Below are 23,215 nucleotides of genomic sequence, written 5' to 3' on the forward strand. Positions count from 1 at the left end.
TCAAAACTTAAAGGTAAGATATTAAGAATCCTTAATTTTTTTCTCCTCAAGATTGCTTCAGTTTTTTGTTGTTGTTCCACAAGAATTTTAGGATTTTTTCCCATTTCTTTTTTTCCCCCCATTTCTATGAAAAAAATTTCATTGGTATTTTGATGGGCTAGATTCAAGTAGTTTAGAAATCTTAATAAAACAAATTCTTTCAATACATTTACATGGAATACATTTTCACTTTGTTTCTTCTGTTTCATCAATGTTTCATAATTCTCTATCCACAGGTTTTTCACTGGCCCAGTTAAGTTTTTTTTTATAGGAAAATTTGCCATTTTTTAATGATTATTTTTAATTGGAATTGGAAAGGTGGTATACAGAGGGGGTGACAGTTACATAAGTTGGGTAATCAGTACTTGTTTTTTGAACAGTCACCTCTTCCCTTCGCAGGTTTTCCCTCTCAACTCTCCTCCTCTACTATTGAATAGTTCATTTATGAGTGTTTAATTAACATTGTAACTATTATAAGCAAGATTATTTTAAATATTTTTTTGGATGGCTCATTGTTAGTATATTGAGTTATTGCTACTGACTTCGATATGTTGATTTTGTTGTTTAAATCTAACACCATTTTCTTTCAGAGGAGTTTTTGAAGATGCGTATGAGCGGAAGAGGGAGAGATAAAGACAGAATGTCAATCATGTCATCCACAAATGTACAATTTAATTGTTTTTTCAATTGTATTCCCTTTTCTCCCCTTTCTCTTGTCTTATCTGGTAATTTGTGCTGTGAAACATTGCACTCACATCTTTCTGCTGTTTTTCTGAAAGAAAAACAATAGGAGAAGCCACTCTGTCTTGTGGAAGGGAGTTTCTCTCTTCATGTGATACATGAAATCATTTTTTTGCTTAGTATAATTTTTCCCACAAGTCTTTCCCTTTCCATTTGAACGGTCAACATCATTCTTTCTGATGGAAGCATAGAATTCCATTGTGTATATGTACCACAATTTATTGTTCTTTTCTTTTGTTCTTTTCCTATTTTTTTCGATTTCTATACTCTATTTTTTTCAATTAATTAGTTAATTTATTGTCAAAGTGATGTTTTGTTTTGTATGTAAGTTTATCTGATTTGAGGAGGGGAAGGGAAAGCACAGAAATGGTGGGACAAAAGATGAACCAATTCAGTAGTGAAAACCACTAGACACTATATTGGTAATGAACTATATGGAAGGTGTAGGGAAGGGAATCTGGGAGGGGAAAAACTGGGTGAGAATGAAGAAGGGGTGGCACTATTCAAAAGGATGTGTGATATGTATTCATCACCTGACTTAGGTAACTGTAACCCCTCCATATATCACCTTTACATAATATTTTAAAAAACAAATAATAATTTCTATATATTTTATCTAGCTCAAAATTTCCCTAAGTACTATGCTTCTTTTTCTGTTTTCATTTCTTTTGTCACATTCAGTCCAGTTTCCTATTTCTTAAATCAACCTCAGGTCTACGTTCAAGACACTGATATTTCTCCGCATTGTAAGTCAATAATTTTACAGACAGTTTGACAGTGTATTCCTTGGTATAGAGAGAAGGCTCTTCAGATATTAACCCATATTTCTAGAAATAGGTTTCTTTTCTCTTACCATTTGTAAGTCTCCCTTCTGTACATGTCCTAAGTTATAAATGACATTTGTATGGTTTCTCATGTATATCATGCATCTTTAAACATCACTTAGGATGTTTCCTGAAAATATGGTGCTGATGGCTTAGGTAAAAGTCATATTATTATTTCATATAAAATGGTGCTACAGCTAGTAGACTCAGTGGCCTGTGATTTGCAAAGGCAGAGTCTCTCTTTTCCCATTCTGCTTCTTTATCAAACGTTCTTCTTTCCATGATTGCAGGTTGAACAAATCAGCTCCACAATTAAGTTTCTTCAGACATTACAAAGGAGGTTTTCTGTCTTACGTCTTTCAAATTTCCTGAAGTCCTAAGATTGTTCTTCCTGACCAAGCACCTAGGATTGCATCTCGTGCCTTTGCTCATTGTTTTCCCAAAGGCACTTACCTATGTGGTTAGGGAGAGGCTGTGATTCCTTTTGAAGTACTGACTAAAGAAGTGTGTGCCAAAGTTGGCACTGAGAAATAGATGGTGAGTAGGAATCTTTCTCTCCCATAAACATAACTTTACTTTTCTCCTTATTCCAGTATCCTTTGCCTTCCTTTCAAGTAAATTACAATTCAATCATCAAGAGTCACTTTCAGAGCCGGGAATATGGCCTAGTGGCAAGAGTGCTTGCCTTGTATACATGAAGCCCTAGGTACAATTCCTCAGCACCACATATATAGAAAATGACCAGAAGTGGTGCTGTGGCTCAAGTGGCAGAGTGCTAGCCTTGAGCAAAATGGAAGCCAGGGACAGTGCTCAGGCCCTGAGTTCAAAGCCCAGGACTGGCAAAAAAAAAAGTAGAGTCACTTTCAGTTAAGTGATTAATTCAATTTCCTTATAGGGTTGGCTGTGCCCTCATTTGTTTCTGAAGATATTTGTCCATATTTCTATTAAATCATTTAGCAATCCACATTGCATATCTGAGGATACCATCTATATTACTTATTAGATAGTGAGTTCCTGGGAATTAAGTTCTCGTTTGGCATTGATTTCCCAGAACTCAGTTTTTTTCCCTTGATTCAGAGGACATTTATGGAAACATTTGAAAGGTTAAATGGTAAAAATGATAATATTAGAATAACTTACAAAATGTAATGTTTCGGCTCTAACTTATAAAATTGTAATTTAAAGAAGAAATATACTCCAACTATGCATTCTATTGTAACTTGTAGCCTTTTGGGAAATAATAAATTTCCTACCTTTTGAAAGTATCTTTTGAGTGCTTTATGCATTTAGAAGTCAAACTAACTTGGGTACACAAATTCAAATTCGTATCTCTTGGATCTTGAGATGCAATGTAATACAGGTATGTACTTAGCTCATCAGGATATCAGACATTAGTAGACAGACTTTTCAATGAGTGTTTAAATTGAGGAGGTACTTAGAGAAATATAGACTAGTCTCAAGTAATAATATCAAGAAGGAAATGTAACAATGTTGGTCTTGCATCATCATAGGTGGTCCCTATGCGTGTCTAAGTGATGCTGACTCTGGTCTGGAATGGTATTAACAACATTTTTAGATGAGTTAGAGAGAGAACAAAGGTCCAGGATAAGCAGAAGACCATTCAAAGATACAGAAACCTTTCTTTATGCACATAATTAGAAATGATAAACAGTTCTAAAAAAAGAAATGATAAACAGTTCTATAATCTTAGCAGAAACATTTTTAGGAGAAAAATGTAAGAGACACTGATACCTGAAAGTAAGATGTTGGCTTAGAATGGTTGTTTTATGTCATGGGAAGGACCTGGACATGTTGTGAAGTCTTTTACTGGGAGCTAGTTGATTCACTTTGCATGGCTGTGAGAGAAATATACTCTTTCACTAAGAAATGCCCTGCAAGTTCTCATTGGATGGATGGTGGTAAAATCACTTATTGGCAAATTAGAGCACCATTGCAGACTAAATTGATGTAAAATGACCAACCTTCTCTTTTACTTTTAAAAGATGAGGAAATCTGAAATGGATCCTCTTCCCACGAGCATTTTTCATGCTTTTATTGTCACCTGGGGGATGTTAATGCTCTTGGACTGCAGCCTGACGTCTTGGCTTCACCACCTAAGTGGGTATCTGATGATAACCATGCACCCTCATAAAGACAGACTGCTGATTACATTTCCATTTAAGACCAGAGCCAAGGCAGTCTGCTAATTTCCCTGCCAATAACAGTTGTGTGTGTGTGTGTGTGTGTGTGTGTGTGTGTGTGTGTGTGTGTGGCCAGTTTACTGCAGAGAAGAACCACTTTTCTCTGCAGACTACATAGAAATAACCCAAGAAGTTTAAGATGGTATCCTTCCCCAACACATATTCAAAATAGAATTTAAAGAATTGCATTGACACATTATAATTCGTTATTGTAAAGTTAAAGTATTGGCTACCTTTTCAGATTCTATGGGTCCAATGTAGATATAGAAATTGAAAGTATAGATGTATAGAATGTCATTCTAGTTATTTACATATCAGACATCTTATGAAATATGTATATGTTCCAGGCCATGTTATGTGTCAAGACTTAAAACTTGCATGTGACACAACTATTGTTCTAAAAAAATATAGTGTAGGCCTGCCTATACTGAGCATACATCATCTTGATAAAAAAAACAAAACACTAAGGAACAAAATTAAAGAACAGAAAGTCTATTATAGGATTATCTTTATCAAAAGTAGAATAAAACCCTACAAGTAAAATACTAGTGTTGATATTTTTGTTAGTAGTAGATCTAATTATATTTGTTACAACCATTGCTATATTTCTATTGTGTTCTTCTCTATTAGATTCCCCATTTTTTATGAAATAAATGTTTGTTCTTTGTCAAAATTCTTAATGTTGGGGCCTTAAGCCCCAATGTGGAATTTAGAGATTGAATCAAAGGAGATTAATTGGGTCAGATGGGGCCATGAAGGTGGGTTCCCATCTTGGAATCTTATATTGAAATAAGGCTGACCAGCTAGAAGGTGGACATGAGCACAGGAAGAGAGCACTCATATGACTCCTGCCACTCTGTCACCTGGTCTCAGTTGTATAGACTTCAAATAAGTGAGAAAATGAATCTCTCTTTTCTGAGCCCATAGTATTTTGTTAAGACAGTTGAAGATGACTAGTACCCCTTCTAATTGGAAGGCAACATGTTGTTTCCTTTAAACTTTCTTTTTCCTGTGGCCACTATGTTCCTGCAAAGCAGCTAGCACTGTCTTTATATTATTCTATAGGCATTCAAATTGTGAGAGGGAGCTTAAGCAATTTTCTTGGGATACAGTAGCTATTGAGTGGCAACCCAAAACTTAAGTTTATAATCTCCATTAAGAAATAACACTACAACAACGCATGAATGTCTTAATTTTTATTTCCATCAGGACAAAATATTCAACTCGGATGTTTGAATACTAAATTCTCCAATTTCCCAGTTCCCTCTCATTATTTACAAATAATCACATGCAATAATTTGTGTTTGTGCCAAAATATTCTAAATGTCTGACAATCATCTATCATGTGTGTAATTGTTTCAGGAGCCACAGAAGCAGAGAAGTATTCCTGCTTGGGATTCTAAGGATCATTTTCTCCACTTCCTATTTAGTCCTGTAATGATAAAGAGAAGCAATAGAGGAGTTGTCTGACACAATATGAATGCACATTCATCATGTGCTTTCTGAGATTCTTCAGCTGTGGTTGTGTTTATCATGGAGAATACATAATGATGTGAATCAGCAGCTGGTTGGAGCATCAGGTACATCGTTTAGGAAGTCATATGGATGTTTGGATGCCTTTGCTACGTTTACTCTTCTGTCAGTCTCAGCCAACTAGCTTTTCAAATACAGAGCACATGTTAATTTAACAGTTTTTTTCTTTTTCTAGCATATTGTTGAACTTGTGAATTTCTTGGAGTGATTGGAATAATGTCCATTTTTTTCCCAAGGCCTAATGTCCATTTCTTCCTAGGTCTGTGTCTTTTAGAGATAAGTCTTTCTGAACGTCTGGCTGTATTCATCTGCCTTCATGTACTTTTTTAAAATTTAATTTTATTGTCAAAGTGATGTACAGAGGGGTTTGCACTTCTTTCTTAACAATAAAACTACCTTACAGTGTACTATTTTCACTGATTCTAATATGTGTACTCTCTATATTTTAAACTAGCTTAAATTAGATTTTCCCAAGCTACCTGTTTTGTTTTGCTTTGCTTTGTTCGTTTGAGACAGTATCTTACCAGGCTTAGGTTGTTTAACTTTCTATCTTCCTGCCGTAACCTGTGAAATGCATCCAAGTATATGTCATCATATTTGACTTCAGACCATTATTTCATCTTGTTGAACAATTTATCCTTTAAAGACATTTATTAGCATAATTTTATTGTGACATTTTAGTACATGCATATAATGAACCAATCAAATTGACTCCTCCATATTACAGTTACCATTTCCTTCTCTTTAACAGTATGTAGAGAGCTTCATTATGATTATTTCATATATATGTATATTCAGAATATATACACATATATGTGTATATATTTCTGTGTTTGAATACACACAATTTATATATATGTGTATGTAGATGTGTGTATTATATTATTCATAGTAACTAATAAATCTACAGTGCTGAATCTATTGCTCAGTTCTCATCCCTCATGACCCATCAGCAGCATTTAATATCCCTGACTTCCTTCGATTCTTTCTTCTCTAGGATTTTAGGGTATCATATTCATCTTATTTTCTCTCCCTCTCTAGATACTGCCTTGGGTATCCTTTGCTGATTCTCCTGATTCTTTGGATAAATGTTTCTGTCATCAGTTTTTGTCCCATTTCTCTTATTCTACGTCTGCCTACCTTTGGAGACTGTCCATATTTTCATGCCTGCAAATAGCCTCCATTTCTTTTATCTTTTTGTAGGACAAATGGATCCAATACTAATGGTTTACAACAGTGGTAGTGATAATAGTAACAATAGTCATTTATTTTCTTTCACAACTTCTCAGCTGAGAGTCTGTGGATTGTGTGATCTTACAGTGACAGTCAGATGTCAGCAGTTGTGGCAGTCATTTGGGGCTTTACTCATGGCAGAGGATCCTTTCCCATGTGGCTTTTCACTTATACAGTAGGGAAGTAGGCACTGACTGTGTGTGGAGCCTTTCATTAATCTCCACATGGACTTCTCTAAATAGGAAATCATACTCCTGTGTTTTCACCATTGATCCCACAGGGTCACCTCTCACTCACTGTGACAACACACTACATAACAACATAACATCTAGGAGACTTAACTTACTGGGGCTATTCACTCTCCAGCCCACATAATCCTCATATCTCCTGCATGTGACACACATTCAGCCTTTACCTGCACCCTTCAACATCTCAACCCTAATGCCTTAGCTAAAGACCATGGTTCAAACATTGAAGAATCTACTTTCCTCTAGGTGTTTGAGGCCTTTCAGAATTCACATGTTGAAACCCTCATGCAGGGTGGGGATGGTATTAGGAGGAGTCTTTAGGAGGTGATTAGGTGAAAGGCCAGAGCTCTCATGAATGGGTTCAGTTCCATTAGAAAGAAGCACAAGATAAACTCCTCACCCTTCCACCATGTGAAGATGAGGAAATAAGTCACCATTTACAAGTCAGACCATAGGTCTTCAGCTGGAAGTGACTGTATCAGGAAGCCTTGCTTTTGGACACCCCAGTCTTAGTCATGGACCATAGAACTGTGAGAAATTTCTGTTTATAAGCTTCTCAGCTCCTCAAGTTAAATTTATAGAGTTCACCTCTTCAAGTAAAATTTCTATTGATCGAAAGATATGTAAAACTGGACACAAATTATCCCAGCACATTCAATATACATTGGCAACACAGATACAAGGTAACTGCTCAAAAGCCTCCATGTGGAAAACACAGGAATAGGAGGCCACAGGAGTAATTCCCCTCAAACTATTCTGAAATCTCTCTGGGCATCATTGCCAAACTCTTGATTAAGGTACAGTTTTAGAGTTTAGGGATTCTCCTTTCTGATATTTAACTCTGTCACTAAAGAACTTGATATTATTTTCCATCTTTCTTTTCCATAGTAGATGATTGGTATTGATAACTGGGTAGCTTTTCAGCCTATTTCCAGCCAATAGGAATTTTAAAGTCCAAAGTCTCCTCCTCCTCCCCCTCCCCCTCCCCCCTCCCCCTCCCCCTCTCCCTCCTCCTCCTCCTCCTCCTCCCCCCTTCCCCTTCCCCTCCCCCTCCTCTCCCCCTCAAACATAGCACTCTACCACTTTGATCCACAGTAGCACTTTCAGTTTTCTGGTGGTTAATTGCAGGGAAGCATCTCATAAATTTACCTGACTAGGCTTTGAACTGTAACAGATTTGAGTAGCTGGTATTACAGGTGTGAGCCATGGGCTCCCAGACTATCTTTTCTTTTATAACAGCTCTTCAACTTTAATTCAAACCAGGAGTATTTCTACAAATACAATTACTTAAAAATTGTGGTTCCCTTGCAACTTTAATTGGGGGTTTGCACAATTTGAACAAAAGCCACACTGATGAACAAAACTAGCAAAAATAAACTGTTCTTTATCTCTGACTTCCTGGAGAGTTGCTATTGACGGTATCAAGGATTCTTAGCAGTCCTGTTATTTAACAGAGGAAGTCTATGAATGTGCCTCTAAGATTCTTAGGAGGGAGATTTTTATGTTTGAGATATTACTTTAAAGATTCTGAAGTCTTTACAAAGAGCTTTATGGCAACACCTTTCACCCACAGTTTCCTGACAGTGCCTTGGATTTCATATTTTCTTGGAAGCAATTTTCTTACTTTTAGCATTACTATCTGGATAGGCAGGAATTAGAACCAGCTTTATTTTGAACATAAATGTTCTTAGATAATTTATGTACTTAGTTACTTATTAATATATGTAGTTTAACTTCTTCATCTTTACTGTACTATAGGTTAATGGGAATCCAGATGATCACCTCCAATAGTCTACCTGCAAATATCTTTAATTATCCCACTTATGAAGTAATTTTCATGCTTTATATGATAGGTGACGATACTAAACTTTCTGTTGCTACATAGCAACAATCTCTTCTCCAAATTTTAATAACATTATTTAGGTTCTTTTAAGTTCCTGCTCATAATCTTTTAAGAAGCCATTGATTTGTATTTACATTCCTTTTTCAGGACACTCAGGCATGTACTAATACTTCCTTTGAGATCATTTCAACCCCAGATGGATTTTTGCTTTAGGCTATATTAGAGAAGCACCTGATTTCTCATAGGAAATATGTACTTTTAATTTCCTAAAACCACCTCAACAGTTAGTTGTTTGAACCAACAACAAACAGTAACTGACTTTTGGTGTTTTGAAGGCTGATATTTCAAGATTTCTTTAGTTGCACAGTTCCAACTGAATGGTTTTCATATAGTTATTGTCTGATAAGGGCTGTGGCACAGTTATCTGAGGGGCTTTTAGCCTTAACTTGACAAGGGCTAGAAACATTTTAGAATTCAGCTAGCACTTCAGATAACTAGCAACTTGAAACTGGCTATTTTTCAGAGGTCTTCATTTCTTTTCCAGAGCCTACTCATAGGGATGACCAGTTGTTCTCATGACATGGAGAATGGCTATGTCAGAGAAAGAATCTCAAGACACCAAGAGAAAAGCTATAATGCCTTTCTATGACCTAGCTGAAGAAATCATGAAGTCTCATTGCTGCTATATTGAGCACACTGAATTAGCTCTCACTCACTGCAGGCGTGGATATATAAAGGCAAAAATGACATACTGTAGGTCCTTGCAGGTTGTTTAGGTTGCTGGCTATAGTTCTAACTGATACATAATGCCCCTCAAGTGTGCCTACAGGCTGGAATCTCATTTACTGATACACTCGTGATAATGGTTCCTGACTTACGAAGGCCAAACTTGAAATTTGTTAACTGTAATTCATTGGTGTAAAAATGATATATGTTCAGTGAAACCAAAGTACCTAGGCTACTTAGGTGGTTACATATATTAACATATATATTACATGCATTTTTGTGGCTTATGATACTTTCAACTTGCAATGTGTTTATCAACATGTAATCCTATTGCAAGTCGAGGGGCATCTACATATTCAACTGCTTCATCAACATTCCCACTTACGTGTGCAGTTGGTATTGCAACCACCATATGGAGAACTTAGCATTTCATATCTTTCCTGTTGCCCCTCAATTTTATATCTTTTTTCTTCTCCATCCCAATCTTAGTAAATTTCAATTTCATTTTTCTCATTGCTGTTCAAAAAGTGACTGAAATCATATCTGATTTCTCATACTTCAAGATTCTAAAAACATTGTTTTATTTAAAATTAAAGTAAAATCTCTTTGTCTTCACTATCTCAAACCACCATCATCCATCAATCATTTTATAGCAAAGCTTATTAATTATTACTTTCACTTTCTTTGTTATGTCCCATAGTTTATTCTAAATCCAGGGTCTATATCCATCATACCAAATAAACCAGAAGTTGCTGTTTATTTACCTCATCCTAACATCATCCTCTCTCAGTATGAGGGAAAAACAAAGATCTTTTATTCGTTTTGTTATTGTTTATGGCTACATGTTTGTTAGGCAGGCACTCTACCACCTGAGTCACATCCAAGCCCCACACCAAAATCCTTAATGTGATTGACAATCACAATACTACTTTTATTCAATGGGCCTCAAGGATTTTTAACTTCACCAATTAGTGAGGAAATCCATTTCACTATATTATACATGTGCTCAGACACTGAGAAGAATCTTCTAGAAGGAGCACTCATAATTCAGTTCTGTTTTCCACAGTACCAGGAACTGCTTCCTCACCACTGAAGGCATCTTGAGATATGTTCTTAGAATGCGCCCATAATGTCACAGGAGAACCACACCATGCCATCATTCTGGTGGACAGTCTTAGTAAATTACCAAGTAACAACCTCCATCAACTGCCTGCTAGATGGCAACGCCTCCAAGAATATTCCAGCTGAAAGCAGTCTCAACATGACTCAGCCCCAGGTTATTTAGATCTGTGCAGTGTAATCTTCCAAATGAATCAAGCAATCTACTGAATAGTAGAGAAAAATGAGCCAATAAGTTTGGGGGTTATTGGTAGCTAACAAGAAAGAAATTTAGTTCCAGAAGGAGAGTGATGCTTTAAGAAAATGTCTAAGTCATGTAGGGTTGATCCTTGGTCTGGCTTAAGTGATAGGATGTAATGAAATGCTCAAGTAGTATTTGAAAGTTGAAGAAAGGAGACTATTGGGAACCTGAATGGAGGTTCTATTCTTTTTCACAGTTGGCAAATTCTTCTGATTTTAGCAGTGACCAAAGTAAGAATGAAAGAAGTATGAAGCAATGTTAAGATATCACTTCTGAATGTCACACAAAGCAGATAATGCTTTTGTACATTTTGGAAACAATATGTAGAATATCAAAAAGTGAACCCATATTAAGAAAGGATATGCTTGTTGTACAATGTTCTGTTTTGTTACTCAGTAGAGTGGTTGCATCAGTTGAGTATTCTGCTGAATCTTTTCCAACAGATCGATCAAATAGCAAAGAAGAATGAAGTTCAGAAACACTAAGCTCATATCCTTACCACCTACATAAGATCAGAAAGATCACAAGAAGTTGAGGAGCCAAGCATAGTTATCTACAGATATTCAGAGTTTATAAAAGCTAAGTACAATGTATGAGGAAGTGTTTCCTTAGGGAGACAGGAATTGACTGAGTGCTGATACATTAATCCCACTTAGAAACACTTACCATAAATAATTAAAAACTCTGATTTGGGAAGACAGTCTAGGCTGAAGGAGGTTCCAGGAAGAGAAACAAAATAAAATAATGGCCTCTACAAGACAGAATAAGGGCATGTAGTAAGGAAATCATTCTAATATTATTCCTCTTGAGAAAATACAAATGAGTTTATATTCTTTATCCTACACTTATTGAATTCATCAAGGTGTACATACCATGTACACTGCTTTACTGGTAAGCCAAGGAAAGCAAGAAAAAAATTGCATTTGAGCCTCACATATAAATAAACTCCTAAAAGCACAGTGGCTATAAGACTATATGCAATGAAAAACAAAATATTTTTAATTGTCTGTGCCTTGCAGTATGTCTGCCCTAAATCCCTCAAGCAATACATGGAAAAACCAGTCTATAATAAAGCTTGAAGTCAATAATACATTATTCCACTGAAAGTAAATACAAAAACCAAGCTATATATTAAATATTTCAGTTTTTTTAAAATCAAAAGAACTCTAAACCAAATTTTCTCTTCAAATATGGTCCCTTTTCCTATAGCCAAATCACTACTGGAATAGACTTGTGCACATGCTCCAAAAGAAATATAATTCTGAAAATGAAAGAATGTTAGAGATAATAATTACTGTGGTTAATATGAGGTACAACAGTTTTTCGTGCATTCAGGATGCTTATAAAATCTGGCTTTTTCAGTAGGAAACTACTTTCTTTAATTTGTATACTTGACAAAATGACCTTTCAATTGTAAGATCTCTAGAATCTGAAAAATGAGGCATGAATGTTAACAGAATGATTAGTCCTTTAACTCTGCTGAGAGAGACAATCTAATAGAGTAGCATTTTTTTTTATTGCCAGTCAGCAGGAGGAGGAGGAGGAGGAGGAGGAGGAGGAGGAGGAGGAGGAGGAGGAGGAGGAGGAGGAGGAGGAGGAACTGTAACAGCAGTGCCAGCTTACTAAGCTTCCAGCAACCCCACTGCTGGACATTTACCCATAGGATCACAAACAAGTCTGTACTAAAGCTACCGGAACAACCATATTCAGATGCCCCTCAGTAGATGGATGGATCAAGAAAATGTGCTATATACACACAATGGAATTCTGTGCTTCTATTAGAAAGAATGATATTTCTCCATTCGTAAGGAAATGGAAAGACTTGGACAAAATCATACTAAGTGAAGTGAGCCAGACCCAAAGAAACATAGACTCTGTGCTTTCCCTCACTGGTAATAATTAGTATATGTCTAGGATAGTCCTAGCAAAGGATCACAGTAGCTCAATAGCTATGTACATATGATCATATAAGATGATGCTAACCAAAATGAACTCCAAGATATGGAAACAAGTGATTTTTTATTGTTGTTGTTATTTTTAATGTGCTATTTGAAATTATTTCTTTTTTCTCACACTTTTTTCCCCTATAATTTAGCCCCTATTGTCACTGTATTTGATTTTGGTACCCTGGGTATTGTATATAAGCTTATCTGAATTAAGGAAGGGAAGGGGGAAGATCAAAATGGTGAGAAAAAGGGTCAAAGGTGTACTAATGCAACAGTGGTACTTAAAAGACAATATGTTGGAAACTAGCAGTACAAGTGGAGGGGGACTGGGGAGTGGGAAGGTGCAAGAAAAATAAGGGAGGAGGTAACAAGTTTGACAAGAAATGAACTCAATATTTACATATGTAACTGTAACCACTCTGTACATGTCTTGACAATAAAATTAAATAAAAATATAAAAAAGAAACAAAGCCTTTTCTTTCCTCCATCTCATGATTTTAGAAATTTCACTCCACTATCAGCTAGCTCCTTTGTTCTCAAGACTTGGTAACCTACACACACCTTGGCAGGAGGGCATACTGTCTGCAGCCAGGAAGCACAGAGAATATTCTCAGCTCAGATAGCCACATTGTCCTGTATTGTCCTGCAAATTCTCCAAGTTTTGTACAGTGATCCATGCATGATCATTTTCAGAATTATGGCCCCACAAACTTAGAATTCAAAACTTATTTTACTTTTTCCTCCTACTTTCTTGAACTGGTGGGGTAGATGGTTTTCATGCAATATTTGAAGATATTCTTTATTGTTTACATAAAATATACTGGAGAAGAAGAAGAAAGATGACTATGAATTTTAGGCCAGCCCGGAAACTCAATCAAACAAGAAAAGAAGAGGTTAAAAAAATAAAACATTAATAATAGAGCAATAAAACAACAACAACAAATTGTGGTTAGAATTGTTGCCTTGGGAGTTTTCTGGGAAACCACAAGGACACCAGTACTCAAACTAGACAGGAACTGTTATATTGAAGCAAAAGACAGGAGTTGTCATGGATGTGTGGGATAATTTATTTGATGACACTGCTGGTCACTGTCACATCAATATAGCATACAGTGTTCTATACCTTGTTATATTACTGATCAGCAGAACTATTTTCTACTGACTATGACTAATTCTGTGAATATTTGTCATGAACTCATTGTCCACATATCTTAAAAAAACCCTCTGATACTTAATCTTTATCAAGAAAGTGTTTTGCTTACTACCTATATTTTATCCATCTCCTTTGATAAATTTGCTGCTGTAAAAATGTTATTTTATTAACTTTTTGAAGTTCATAGAATATCCAAATTTTCCCTGAAGGAAATCATGAGGACCAAGAATAAGATGTAAATTACAGAGAGTAGATACAATATCAGCAAAGAAGAATGATAACTATGTTGCAGTAAAAAGTTTGAGAGCTTATTTAGAAAGCATTTGAAAAAATTCAAGGAAACTAAAAAACATATGAAATATAAATGAGGTGTGGTAATGCTTCCTGAATGAATAGAGTGAGAAATGTTCTTAATGGCAAATGGGAAAACATTCAAACATCCTCATAGTTTGATGTTGTTTCCTCTAGATCTCTTATCTGAAGTGTATAGTGTACAATTCAGGACTACAAAACAGTATCATGATGAACAAAGTCCAGATGAATTCTCTTGAAATATGTTTCATGGCTATCTGAAAGCCAGACTCATTTTAAATCCTGTGATCATCCAATGTGACAATGCTAGTGATTTTTTAAGTGGAAAGGACCCCCCTCACTTATTTTTTACTTCAGGGAAGGTGGATGCAGAGTGACATCACAGAGCATCCTCATCATGGTCATGTGTTAAAAACAGTCATTTTTTTTCACACTGAACTCCCTGTAGAACTGCAAAGGAAGACAGAAATGAAGCCCTGGTGGCACCTTGGAGTTGACTCCATTAGTATTCGATGCTCTTGTTGGAAGCAATGGTGTGGCACAGACCTGTGGATAGCATGGCATAACCAGCATAGAATCTGAAATCTGTAGGGACAGGGTTAGTTGAAGAAGGCAAGAGTCTGATCCAGCCAGACTTTGCCCACACTGAAAATTAAAGGAACCATGCCAACTGCTTCACAGAGACCCTAACAAGGAAAAAGAGTTCAGCTGAGGAAGACAGCTTCACTACTAGGTACGGATCTATCTAGGAAGTCTCAGAGGCAATGCAGAGAAAAAGTGCAACAAAATTCCATATGATTTTATGATCAAAGCAAAGAAGAATCCAGGACTAGAAAGAATGGGCCTCGACATAATAAAGTGACAAGCTGATAGATAGCTAATATCTGAAAAACAGAAACCATTTCCCCTAATCTCAGGAGTGAGACAAGAGCCTCAATTGGGTTTTACTGAAAAAATCTGCTAAGCCTTTAAAGAAAATCTAAAACCAATACTCCGCAAACTACTCCACAAAATAGAAAGAAGACAATGCTACTAATCTTTTTCTGTGAGCCAGTATTTTCCTGATACCATAATACAATGAGGAATTATGAGTCAATTTCCTTGATGAACCTAGATGCAAACGTCCTCTATAAAGAGTGAATTATTCAAAGTGCCCTGTGTGTATGATGAAAACATCATGATGAAACCCATCTCATACAGCATATTACATTGACTCAAATAAAATCCTCAATAAAACACTTTTAAATTGAATCCAACAGTACATTAAAAAGACCATACAGGGGGACTTCCGGGAAGACGGCGGAGGAGCAGCCGAGCCCTAGCTGAGCTCCCTCCAACATCACAGTTTTCCCATCCCAGAGAAACTTTTACTCCTATATAGACAGCCAGAGTAAGTTATAACAGTACAGGGATTCCGGCCAGGAAGGAAAAAGCGACTTTGATAGTTTGAAAACATACATTTGAGCTCCAGGCAGCGTCCCGCCACCACGCCAGTGCCAGCGCCGGCACAGCGCCTCACATTCCCCACAGCTAAAGCACTCAATCGAGACCAGGGAGAAATCCTCCAGATGGCGGCATACAGACAGATCGCAGGATGAGCATGGATGGGCCAAAATCGCAGAGAAAGTGTGAGTACCCCACAAAAGACATTCTCACTCGCGCCCATAGAGCAGCTTTTGGGAGATAGCCCTTCCCCCACTGCCAGAGCAAAAAGCCATCTTTGACACTGGCATAGGATCAGACCAGACTAGAACTAAAGCCCACCTGGGGAAAGTGAGGACAAAGCGGCCATCTTTGAGAAAGGCAAGAGGGACCAACCAGTGAGAGCTGGCTCCGCCCAGGAGAACGACCCTTGCCCAGGTGGGGGGCTTATCCTGGGCCTCGGCTCAGCTAGAGGTGCCCCTCCCTGCCCACCGGAATTCCTAAATTAAAAGCGAAAGTGGCGTGCAGCTATCTGCTGCACAGAACAGCCACACGGGAGAACAAACAGTTCCGAAGACAGATAAACGGTCCTGTTTAAAACCCCAATTCCCAGTCCAAAACGGAACTGAATTCCATACCCAGCTCTGCCCAGAAGGCTGCCCCGCCCAGGAGGGAGGAACCTCCCCCAGGCAAGCAGCTCTTAGCTGGATAAACCAGACCAGAGGCGTCCCGCCCTGCTGAGTCCATAGCCTATTCAGAGGCAGGCGTTAAAGGCAGGGGCCCTACAGCAGATGAGAGGAGCTATGGTTCCCAAGACTGTTCACGTCCGCCACCTACAGAGGACGCCCAAGGCCTACCTGCAAGCTGTGTGAACCACAGAGACCCAGGATTTCACTAACAGGGGAAGAGGGTCAGAGCAGATCCACCCCCTGTGAGCTGAAAGCAAATCAAACCAGCCAAGCGGCAGAATAGACTACAGACCATCACAAGGAAACCAGAGACTGTAGAAAGCCCAGCCAAACTTTTTTTTGTCTCAAAAATTTTTTAAACTGTCTTTTTTATTTTTTCTTATATTTTCATTTCTGAAACGTCATTGGTTTGTTTGTGTTTTCCATTTTTACCTGTTGGATAGAACCTGTTGGTTCTATCAAGTTTTTTTTTTTTTGTTGTTGTTGTTCGTTTTTTTTTTTCTGTTTTCTTTCCTTTTTATTTTTTAAAATAAGTTTTCCCTGTTATGAGCATCTGTCTTCCAGTATTTTTTCTTTATTTCTCTCTTTGCATTCTCTTTCTTTAAAAATTACTTTTCTATGAATAACACTTCCACTCTTTACTGCTAACTCTCCGTTGTCTATCATTTTAACCTTGTTGTTGCTACTGATTCTACTCTCCACATTTCCACGTCACTGAAACTAAACCAAAATCATCACCCCCCATACATTTTACTCTATTCTCTCTTTACTACTTCTAAATTACCCTCCTGACTTACTTCTAGGTCCTCCAGATCCCATTGACTCCTGTTATTGGATAGAGGGTATCCCTGCTTAATCCGAGTGAATCAAAGGGGTTCATAGAGAAAGCTAGTCCAAAAGGAACTTAATTTAAGAACTAGAATTGCTCATAGGGATGTAACAGTAAATAAGTAACTACTGAATACAGGGCTCAGGATTGGTTGCTATATTGAAATTGTATTCTTTAGGAACACCAAATCTAACTTTATATACAGGTACAAAAGGTATCAGTATATAATTGTGAACTAAGTTTTACACAACAGTGCTTGGTAAGGTCTGCTATGGGTCTTAAACGGTGCTCACAGGTGCTTATAGATTGGCATTCCCAATTCAAATGGGCATAAGAAACACAAGAAAGATGGCAAGCAATGGAGTCTTATCTCCCAATCAAAACAAGAGGAAGCAGAGCAGTCAAAGACATAGAAGAGAATGCTCAAAATGCTCTACAAAGGGCTGGGGATATGGCCTAGTGGCAAGAGTGCTTGCCTCATATATATGAGGCCCTGGGTTCAATTCCCAAGCACCACATATACAGAAAATGGCCAGAAGTGGCACTGTGGCTCAAGTGGCAGAGTGCTAGCCTTGAGCAAAAAGAAGCCAGGGACAGTGCTCAGGCCCTGAGTCCAAGTCCTAGGACTGGCCAAAAAAAAAAAAAATGCTCTACAAAGTCTACTGATAAACATGATAAATGAAAACTTTGAATCTTTCAATCAATTATTTTAGAGCGTGAGGAGGCAAAGCAAAAATTAATGGAGAATTTCATGGCCTCCACAAATAGAAAGATAAATGAACTTCAAGATTCCAATGAAAAGATAGCTACCCAGCTAAAAGATTAGAGAGACAACACTCAAAGCCAAATTAATGAAGTAAAGAAGTCCATGCAGGACCTAAGAGATAATTATAGCTAGGACATGGAAATCATCAGGAAAGTCCAGTCAGAAGGAAAAAAGATTCAAAATCAAGTAGCTAGCCTACAGTCCCAACTAACTGAAGCAGAGGATCAAATCTCAGGAGCTGAAGATTCCCTAGAATCTATGGAGAAAGATCAAAAAGCAATACAAAACCAATACAATCGACAAAACAAATCGTTCCAGGAGTTTCAAGATACAATCAGAAAGCCCAATTTAAGGATTATAGGTATTGAGGAAAACCTGGAGAAGGAAGTTAGTGGAATAGGCAACCTATTTAACAGAATATTAGCCAAGAACTTCCCAAATATCCAGAAGGAAAGGCCTATACAGATACAAGAAGCATTTAGAACCCCAAACCGACCAGACCAGAGTAGGACATCCCACCGACACATTGTGATCAAAACAGAATCAGTAGAGTACAAGGAAAGAATCCTTAAAGCTGTTAGGGAGAGGAAAGCAATCACATATAAAGGAAAAGCAATCAGAATTACCCCAAACTTCTCAGCAGAGACCATGAAAGCAAGGAGAGCCTGGAATGAGGTATGCCAACCCTAAATAAAAATAACTACCAACCAAGAATAGTGTACCAAGCTAAACTCTCATTCATAGCCCAATGTCAAATAAAAGTCTTCCACAGTAAGAAAAAACTGAAAAAATATATCTCCACCAAACCAGCTTTACAAAAAAATTCTCAAAGATGTACTGTACAGGGAAAATAATCAAGATCCCAATGAAGACAGAGAAATGAACCCTAAATAGTAAACCAGAATATCAGATCAACAAATGAGAAGACTCAGACTTTAACAAGATAGGGATAATGAAAGGAACAAATGATCAGCTCTCAATCTTAACTGTCAACATTCATGGACTTAATTCACCAATCAAACTACATAGGCTCATAAGTTGGATCAAAAATCAAGATCCATCTTTCTGCTGCCTCCAAGAGACGCATCTATCCAGCAAAAGTAAACATCTTCTGAAAGTGAAAGACTGGAATCAAATCTATCAAGCAAATGCCCCCATAAGCAGGCCAGAGTTGCAATCCTAGTATCAGACAAAATTGACTTCAAATTAAAAAAGGTAAGAAGAGACAAAGAAGATTACTACATACTAGTAAAGGGATCTCTCCTACAAGAAGATATAACCATCCTAAATATCTACACACCAAATGCAGGAGGACACAACTTCATCAAACAAACACTACTGACTCTAAAAACACCCATACACCCAAACACATTGATAGTTGGGGACTTTAACACTCCACTATCACCTCTGGACAGATCAACATGCCAAAAATTGAACAAAGAAACCACAGAACTAAACAATTGCATAGACCAACTAGCCTCAATCGACATCTACAGAATATTCCACTCTGCAACAACAGAATACACATTCTTCGCAGTGGCACATGGAACATTCTCCAAAATAGATCACATCTTAGGACACAAAGAAAATCTGTACAAAATCAGAAGTATCAAAACCATTCTCTGCATTCTCTCAGACCACAATGTAATAAAATTAGAGTTCAACTCAAACAGCCACCACAGAAAATCCTACAGTTCATGGAGACTAAACAACACACTGCTGAACCATCAGTGGGGCATTGAAGAAATTAAATGGAAATTCAAATGTTTATGGAACTCACCCAAGATGAGGACACAAAGTACCAGCTCCTTTGGGACACTGCAAAGGCAGTACTCAGAGGAAAATGTATATCTCAGCATGCATACACCAACAAACTGGAGAATCAGCAAGTCAATAATTTAAGGAAGCATCTTAATTTCCTTGAAAGAGAACAACAAGCCAAACCCCAAGTCAATAGATGGAAGCAAATAATTAAAATCAAATCAGAATTAAATCAATTAGAGACGAAAAAACTATCGAAAGAATCAACAAAACAAAGACTTGGTTCTTTGAAAAAATCAACAAGATAGACCCTTAGCAAACCTGACCAAAAAACGAAGGCAGCACACTCAAATAAACAAGATAAGAGATGAAACAGGTAACATCACCACAGAAACAACCAAAATTCAGCCCATAATAAGGGACTATTTTGCAAACCTTCATGCCAACAATTTCAAGAACTTGGAAGAAATGTATGATTTCCTAGAAAAAATTCATATCCCCAAACTCAATCATGAAGATTTAAACCTTCTAAACAGACCCATATCCAGCATTGAAATAGAAATGGCAAAAAGTGATTTCCCATCCAAGAAAAGCCAAGGTCCAGACGGATTCACAGCAGAATTCTACAAGGCCTTCAAATCAGAACTCACACCAATATTTCTCAAACTCTTCAATGAAATTGAAAGAGAATGTTCATTACCAGACACATTCTATGAAGCCAGTATAACCCTCATCCCAAAACCAGGCAGGGACTCATCACGGAAAGAGGATTGTAGACCGATTTCCCTGATGAACATAGACTCAAAAATTCTCAAAAAATTCTGGCCAATCGACTTCAACACGTCATCAAAAAAATCATACATCACAATCAAAGTGGATTCATCCCAGGGAAGCAAAGTTGGTTTAATATACGCAAGTCAATTAATGTAATCCACCACATCAACCGGAGCAAGGTAAAGAACCACATGGTTATATCACTCTATGCGGAGAGAGCGTTTGATAAAATCCAGCACCCATTTATGCTAAAAGCCCTGGATAAACTGGGATTCCAGGGAACATTCCTGAATATAATCAAGGCAGTTTATGACAAACCAACAGCAAGCATAACTCTAAATGGGGAAAAACTAAAGTCAATCCCTTTAAAATCAGGAACAAGGCAGGGATGTCCACTCTCTCCCCTGCTCTTCAACATAGTACTAGAATTCCTAGCCAGATCAATTAGGCAAGAAGACAATATAAAGGGGATCCAAATAGGAAAAGATGAAGTTAAACTTTCTCTCTTTGCAGATGACATGATCCTATATTTAAACAACCCTATAGGCTCTACCCCCAAGCTACTAGAGCTATTCCAAAACTTTGGCAAAGTTGTAGGATATAAAATAAACCCTCAAAAATCAACAGCCTTTGTCTACGCTAACGACCCAAAGACCGAGGCTGAAATCAGGAAAGCAAATCCTTTTGTCAATAGCCTCAAAAAACATAAAATACCTAGGAATAAGCTTAACCAAATAAATGAAAGACCTCTACAATGAGAACTTTAAAAACATGACAAATGAAATTAAGGCAGAACTAAGGAAATGGAAAAACCTCCCATGCTCCTGGATTGGGAGGATTAATATAATCAAAATGGCAATATTGCCAAAGGCTATCTGCAAATTCAATGCAATACCCATTATTATCCCAACACCATTTTTTTTTCAACAGCCCTATAAATCATCTAGGGTGCATGAGCTCTTTTAAATGTTTTAACACTTGAATACCTGTTTCTTCATACCAAGCTTCATATATGTTCACAGGAAGCATGAAAAATGGAGGCTGCTTAATAACAATTACAGAATCAGTAAGACCACTAGACACGCAATTTGTAAAAGAACAGTTAGTACAAGTAACACTGAAATACATGGCTCCTATAGAAATATTAAAAGGTCCATACATAATGGCATAAGGAGGTGTTACACAACTCATAATATTTTTTAAAGAAGAAGTGGTCCAGGAGATATTATTTAGGGCAGCCACTAACATCCAGACATGAGTTGAGGGTGTCCATTCATCCACCACAGACCTGGGTTGTACTTGTTGGTGAGATTGGCTCCCGACCAGTCCATCAGTTGAGAATTAGTTCCTGAAATATTGGTTATAAAAGGATGTTCATGTCTACACTTTATGGGATGCAGTTCTCCTGTGGATTCTACAATTTAAGAAGAATTGATGCAGCGAGATATCATTAAGGACGATGTAGTATTAGCATGTGCAGGGAACCCAGTAGGCAATGAAGTCATTTGTATATTATATACTTGACTTATCAGGAATCCAAATCCTATGGTTTATGGGTTGCATTACAGTGCAGCCTGGAATATAACTGTTGGAGTCAGTTGTAAAACATAAAGTGGTTCCAATGCCAGAAGCTGCAAAGTCTCCCATTTTAACGTGTTGAGCAAAAGGATCTGGAGCTGTACCGTATGCTGATCTGTAGACATGGACGAACACCTCAGCTCCTTCCCAAGTTGCAGGGTGCACAATCGGTGGATCTGGCACGTAAGCCCAGTGGGTCAGCGTTTGTACCATTCTGATGAGCTTCCACAATCTGAACGCAATGCTGCTCAGGTAGCCAGCGGGCATCATTTTCATCCTGTGAAAAAACACAGACATGTCCTCGACCCCATGTCAATATTGGATCAGGCCTGTGCCAAGCACCTGTTAAAGAATCTTTGCACTTAACTTGGGCAAAAGCTCTTTGCTCTCTCTTTTCCCAGAACCGTTGTGCTGCGGAAAGGCCATTACAGTTCAAATTTAAAAAATTTAGTACTAATAAAGCATGAGAAAGAATATTAACGGGAGAGAAGGAGTATAATTCCCCCCACCTTTTTAATTTAGAAATTTGGTGTTTTAACAAACCGTTGGCCTGTTCAACAATTCCTTGACCTTGAGGATTATAGGGAATTCATGTAGAGTGAACAATTTGGTAAGATTTGCAAAAAGTTTGAAAAGCTCGTCCAACATATCCCAGACCATTATCAGTTTTAATATGTTTAAGAAGTCCCATAGTAGCAAAGCAGCGTAAGGCATGGGAGATACAATGTTTGTTAGCTTCCCCGATAAGAGGAGTAGCCATAATAAAATTAGAGTAGGTGTCTATGGTAACATGGACAAAGGGGAGCCGTCCAAAAGAGGGAATGTGGGTAACATCCATTTGCCAAACATGGTTGGCCACTAAGCCTCGAGGGTTAATGCCATTGGAGGGCACAGGTAGGAGGGATAATGATGTAAAATTGTGCCCATAAAATTGGCCCAAGCAATGGCTCAGGAATCACAATGAATATAAAGCCATTCTTGCTGTTGTAAAGTATAGGGGATATAAATAACCTGTGGATCTTGTCCAAGATACTTACAAGATTCCACATGGCACATATGGACTAAGCTGGCCACCAATTCATAATAGGGAGTTAACACTTTTGAGGGTGTAGCAGGCAAGGAAAGCCATAGAAGGGGTCCCTTTTGCCAGAGGACTGCTGTTGGAGAATGAGGTGTAGTTAAAATATATGCTTCCCAAGGGGCTGAGTAATCAATATAATTTACATGTTGGGAAGAG

Source organism: Perognathus longimembris, chromosome 5 (assembly GCF_023159225.1).
Source record: "Perognathus longimembris pacificus isolate PPM17 chromosome 5, ASM2315922v1, whole genome shotgun sequence".
Taxonomy (NCBI): domain Eukaryota; kingdom Metazoa; phylum Chordata; class Mammalia; order Rodentia; family Heteromyidae; genus Perognathus; species Perognathus longimembris.